Source organism: Spea bombifrons, chromosome 5 (assembly GCF_027358695.1).
Source record: "Spea bombifrons isolate aSpeBom1 chromosome 5, aSpeBom1.2.pri, whole genome shotgun sequence".
NCBI lineage: Eukaryota > Metazoa > Chordata > Amphibia > Anura > Pelobatidae > Spea > Spea bombifrons.
The window spans coordinates 24,168,784-24,174,783 of record NC_071091.1 but is presented as its reverse complement, the minus strand read 5'-3'; the positions used below and the strand labels follow the sequence as shown (position 1 = coordinate 24,174,783).

Sequence of the window (6,000 nt, the reverse complement as noted above, 5' to 3'; positions counted from 1 at the left end):
AAGCACATCGTGCAGACGTGCCGGCAGCGGAGGCTGTTTACCCGCATCGCCGCAGCCGGTGAAAAAAGTGCGGCCTATATCCGAGCCAATACGGTATAAATAAATTGTTACAAAAAATCCATGTTGTTTACAAAAACCACAAAGGGTTTTGAAAATTCTGGAAATTTTAAGAAAAATAATTTTAAGTGAAAAAAGCAAACATTCATAATAAAACATATGTAACAAAGTTCCAAAAACTTCTTCAAGTACAAGTATAAAATAAAGAAAAATAACTTTCCTATTTCAAAATAATAAATAATAATAAATGGGAAATGCAGATGACCTTCAATGCAAATGGCTCATTCGTGCCGGCTCCATAGCTCAGGGGTTAGAGCACTGGTCTTGTAAACCAGGGGTCGCGAGTTCAAATCTCGCTGGGGCCTTTGTGATTTTTTGACTAGGATTGTTTTACAAAATTCTACATTTGAATGTAATAATCCTTACAAATTGAAATAAAACCTACATACATGTATTAAGAAACCATATTATGTATTCCTCTACTTTACTTCTTACCAACTTTTCTCCAACCAAACCACATCATATCAGGGAATTTAGGAATTTTAAATAAGATCCAGGAAGTAAAATACTTGGATGGCTATGAGAAGACAAGTAAAAAGTAAAAAAAACCCCACAAAGCTCTGCAGCATACTAAATCCTATGTTCAAAAATGTAATATCCTTAAGAATGGATAGGGTTAATGAACATAGTTTAACATATGACTATTCAAAATATTTCCGGTGCAGATAAATGTGGAATCCTTTTCTTGTAAACATGTCATTCTTTCCACGTCTCCCGGACCTGAATTACTAACTGAGAATTAACATTTCTACCTCATTTTTGAAACGGTATACCATTAAGCATGTAGACTGGTGGCAACATGCCGGCAGAAAAGTACTAATTCACTTAACACATCATATGCATAGTTTGAGAACACACACAGTTATACCACACACAGCATTTCTCAAATAGTCAGACCTACTCCAAAAGTTTATAATCCCATCAGTGGATCAGACAGAAACACTTCCTGCGAGGAAAGTTCTTTTTACATTGACTTCACAGCCGCAGTCATTATCATTTTTTGGATAGCGCCGTCATATTCTGTAGCGCTGTCCAATGGGCAATTAAAGTACCTCCTTTTAAAGGAATGATAATATAAGGATATAACCATTTAACACAATCCGGTATAGCGCCTCCTGTATCGTTGACGTCATAGTTATATAGCCCAGCTACACAATAAGTTCCCATTTAACTTGGCTCATTGACATCCATTCCCTGTTTATATAAAGCACTGTATTCACCAAACCCTTACACATGGTAGATAGATCAGCACTAATATTGGGTTTGGTGGTCATAATGTTATAAACATGTATAATGCAGATTAAATATATTTCATGCACATATTTTTGGTTGCATTTGCATGTGATGTCACACACTGGTCTGTTGTTACATGTGTGATGATGTCATAGTATGCCCACATACATATGCCCACATACATATTTCCAAACGAGCACTTGCACTTACGCATAATACCTAGACTGGATAATGATCTCATACTCCACCGTATAAAGTCTTTTCCCCGCCTCGTACTGATGCGCAGAGCCCAAGCCGTATATTCCTAGCAGACGATTGAGCACGAGTTTCCTGCTGCATTAAACTCCACCTATCATATTGCGTAAGCACTCACAACGTACGGCTCCATAGCTCAGGGGTTAGAGCACTGGTCTTGTAAACCAGGGGTCGCGAGTTCAAATCTCGCTGGGGCCTTTAAGATCATTTTGCATGAAATAAAATTGCAAAAGCGACTAACGGCTATAAATGGACCCGTAGGTGACAAATTTGAAGGTTTTTGGCTTTCATAAAAATAAGCATTAAAAGCATGGGCTAGTTTCAGATTTTGTCTTAAACTATAATTTCCCTTGTGTGTAACTACACCAATTCTATAGTATTTATTTTTATGAAATCCCATGAGCTATAGACATTTTTGTGTCTATAGAATCGGTCCAGAGATTAAACACAGCAGAGATCTATGAAATCACACACACACACAAAGTCAGCAGGGACGATGATGTGTAAAACTAAAATGTGTCCAGACAGTGATCTGTTGCACAGCTGGAAGCCAGGAGCTTAGTAATGGACGTTACTGCACCCTGCTCCTCTGAGCAGCTTAACACTTCGTGTGCCAGGAGGTGTGAAACAACAGCTAAAACATATTTCTAAGTGCTGTTGATCTTGCATTTATATTTACTGAATCTGTTTCGATTAGATCATTTTACAGAAACGCTGCTATTATTGCTACGAAGAAGTAATACTTATGTTTCAAGATTGAAACCCTCTGTATCTTATGGGATCTGTTCTTAAACAGATCTTAGACAGTGATCTGCTGCACAGCTGGAAGCCAGGAGCTTAGTAATGGACGTTACTGCACCCTGCTCCTCTGAGCAGCTTAACACTTCGTGTGCCAGGAGGTGTGAAACAACAGCTAAAAACATATTTCTAAGCGTTGTTGATCTTGCATTTATATTTACTGAATCTGTTTCGATTGGATCATTTTACAGAAACGCTGCTATTATTGCCACGAAGAAGTAATACTTATGTTTCAAAATCGAAACCCTCTGAATCTTATGGGATCTGTTCTTAAAGCCTCGCATAGAAACATAGGATTTGACACTGATTAGAGCTCCGCCTGTTCAGCTGAGCAACGCATTACAGTCATCACGTTGGCTCCATAGCTCAGGGGTTAGAGCACTGGTCTTGTAAACCAGGGGTCGCGAGTTCAAATCTCGCTGGGGCCTTTCCTGACAATTTTGTATAAAGAACAATTAGGTGAAAGGGGGCTTGTAGAAAATTATCTGTGGATGCATAATGCATTAAAAGTTTGTTGGTGTATCCATGTCTCCAATATGATGAGCAATCTTAATACATACAGCGTATCAATTACAAGGAATCTTAACATGCATAGCTTGGAAGGTGCCGGGGGGCATGATTTTATAAATGGCGAGAGCCATTATGGTCTATATACATTTTATATACATTTTAGACTTTATGTGAATCAGTGTGTATGTGAGATATATATATATATATATATATATATATATATATAATATACAGTTGTGTGTGTAATCTCATCCACTTTATACTGTGTCCCTGAAAGGCAGATATAAAATGTGGTCACCTTAGCCCTCACTTGTAGACGCATCGCTAGCTGGCACCAACTTGTTGCTTGTAGGTAATTCTCTGTGGACACATAATGCATTACTTGTATGTTTGCTTGTGTTTCCAATACGCACTCTGAAAAGAGCAATCTACATATTGGCTATGAACTACATCTTAGACTTTATGTGAATCAATGTGTATGTGAGATATATATATATATATGAGATATATGTGAGATATATATATATATATCTAATATACACCATGTGTGTGTAATCTCATCCACTCCATACTGTGTCCCTGAATGGCAGACGTAAAATATGGTCACCCTAGCCTTCACCGGTAGAGGTGTCGCTAGGGGGGTTATGGTGATTTTCTTGTGTGTCTGTTTTGGTGTGGCAGAGCCTGTCCTGGTGTATGTGTGTTTGGGTGTTGGTGTGGCAGAGCCTGTCCTGGTGTGTGTGTGTTTGGGTGTTGGTGTGGCAGAACCTGTCCTGTGTGTGTGTGTGTGTGTGTGTGTGTGTTTGGGTGTCGGTGTGGCAAAGCCTGTCCTGGTGTGTGTGTGTTTGGGTGTCGGTGTTTGGGTGTCGGTGTTTGGGTGCTGTAAAGAGACCCACAAAAGTTTCTGATGGCATAGCATATGCTGGAAGTTGGCTCCATAGCTCAGGGGTTAGAGCACTGGTCTTGAAAACCAGGGGTCGTGAGTTCAAATCTCACTGGGGCCTTCCTACATTATTTTGTCTAAAGAACAATTGAAAACAACTCGTTGAAGGCGGCCAGTAGGTAGTAGTAACACATAATGTGTTGTTTGAATGAGTATGCGTGATTGAGGGAATGAATCTGTGAATGAATGAGTATATGAATGAATGTGTGTGTTTGATAGCATGGATGTGTAAGTGCTGGAACCTAGGCATGATGAGACTGTGATTGCTGTTAGCAATCACACTCCTGTCATGCCAAGTCTTGTGTATTGATGCTGCCACCAGTATGGGGTCTGCACATCACTTACAGCCACCCTGTACCAGCATGTACTGGCTGACTTGGCATGATAGGAGTGATTGCTAACAGCAATCACAGTCCCATCATGCCTAGGTTCCAGCATTTACTGGTTGGATGTGTAAGTGCTGTAACCTAGGCATGATGGGACTGTGATTGCTGTTAGCAATCACACTCCTATCATGCCAAGTAAGCCAGTACATGCTGAAACCTAGCTAGCTGCCTCCCTTGTGTATTGATGCTGCCAGCAGTATGGGGTCTGCACATCACTTACAGCCACCCTGTACCAGCATGTACTGGCTGACTTGGCATGATAGGAGTGTGATTGACAGCAATCACAGTCCCATCATGCCTAGGTTACAGCACTTACACATCCGACCAGTAAATGCTAGAACAGCAATCACAGCAAGCACAGTCCCATCATGCCTAGGTACCAGCATTTACTGGTTGTCTGGGTAAGATAGGAGTGTGATTGCTGTTAGTAATTGTCCAATTGTGGTGTGTTACCTACTTTTATTAAAAATGTGAGTTTTTATTATTATTTTTAAAGGTGGAGGGTCATTTTTGGTTTTGGCTAAGTGAACCGTGAATGTTTTGGTCCAGAATTTTCATTTTGGTGCATCCCTAGAATAAATAGAACTATTTCATTTTTACTTATCCAGAATCCTGGATTTTTAGTCACAAAACTTTCTAGGCCCAGAAATCAGTGAGAGGAAAAGTAAAGGTTTTGTGTCATTTACTTTATGTTAATCTGCATATTTTTTTTAAAGGCCACAGTGAAAAATGAGTGCGGCCCGCGCACGTATACAATTCTGATGAAGTGGCCCACTGCAGAAAAAATTTGGACACCCCTGGTCTATACACATCTTAGACTTTATATAAATCAGTCGGGTGTCGGTGTGGCAGAGCCTGTCCTGGAGGGTGTGTTTTTGGGTGTCGGTGTGGCAGAGAATCTGGGTGCAATCTGGGTTCCAGGGCTGATTTGATACTAAAGGGGGCTGGCTAGGTGGTATAAATACACAATGTGGGGCTAGCTGCCTGCTTCCTTCTGTGTGTGAGCAACACAGAAGGAAGCAGGCAGAAATAAAATGTGGTCACCCTAGCCCTCACTGGTAGAGGCATCACTAGTCTCCCGAGATGCTTCAAAGACGTCTTTGTCACCAGACCATTTGTTCGATAAAGAGACCCACAAAAGGTTCCGATGGCAAAATTTGCCCCAGCAGTTGGCTCCATAGCTCAGGGGTTAGAGCACTGGTCTTGTAAACCAGGGGTCGCGAGTTCAAATCTCGCTGGGGCCTTCCCTGATTGTTTTGTACAAAGAACAATTGGCACCAACTTGTTGAAGGGGCCTTGTAGAGAGTTCTATGTGGACACATAATGCATTACTATTATCAGGGCTGGATTAATGTAGGGGCTGATGAAGCTGCAGCTCCAGGCCTCTACCTAAAAATAGGCTCTTTAATGCAGCAACCAAGCCCGCCACTCTAGGGGGCCAGGGCAACCCCCGTGATCACTTCCGCATTGGCCGGCTACTTACCTGTGTGAGCAATGTCTCCTGTACTGCCAAGTGGATGCAGGAGTGACATCACATCACATGACCCTGCTGCGCGTCTGCTTCCCCTGTGCGGTAAAACAAAAGTTGTTTGCACATATCCATACTATATGGAGAGAATATATACACATAAAAGAAAATGTACACATAAGTAAAAAAAATATATCTAAAAAGGAAAAATATATATATATATTTTTTCCCCTTATGTGTACATTTTATTTTTTTATATATATATATTTTTTCCTTTATATATATATATA

At 40.6% G+C, this 6,000-nt stretch overlaps 5 non-coding genes across 5 annotated transcripts; all 5 read left to right on the top strand.

The window, feature by feature from the left end:
- The first annotated feature begins 349 nt into the window (after window positions 1–349).
- TRNAT-UGU (transfer RNA threonine (anticodon UGU)) lies at window positions 350–422 on the top strand. Its single transcript has one exon. It is a non-coding gene; the product is annotated as a tRNA-Thr (tRNA).
- Window positions 423–1,730: 1,308 nt separating this feature from the next.
- TRNAT-UGU (transfer RNA threonine (anticodon UGU)) lies at window positions 1,731–1,803 on the top strand. Its single transcript has one exon. It is a non-coding gene; the product is annotated as a tRNA-Thr (tRNA).
- A 955-nt stretch (window positions 1,804–2,758) lies between these two features.
- TRNAT-UGU (transfer RNA threonine (anticodon UGU)) lies at window positions 2,759–2,831 on the top strand. Its single transcript has one exon. It is a non-coding gene; the product is annotated as a tRNA-Thr (tRNA).
- Window positions 2,832–3,844: 1,013 nt separating this feature from the next.
- Window positions 3,845–3,917, top strand: TRNAS-UGA (transfer RNA serine (anticodon UGA)). The gene has a single exon. It is a non-coding gene; the product is annotated as a tRNA-Ser (tRNA).
- A 1,496-nt stretch (window positions 3,918–5,413) lies between these two features.
- TRNAT-UGU (transfer RNA threonine (anticodon UGU)) lies at window positions 5,414–5,486 on the top strand. The gene has a single exon. It is a non-coding gene; the product is annotated as a tRNA-Thr (tRNA).
- The last annotated feature ends 514 nt before the right edge of the window (window positions 5,487–6,000 follow it).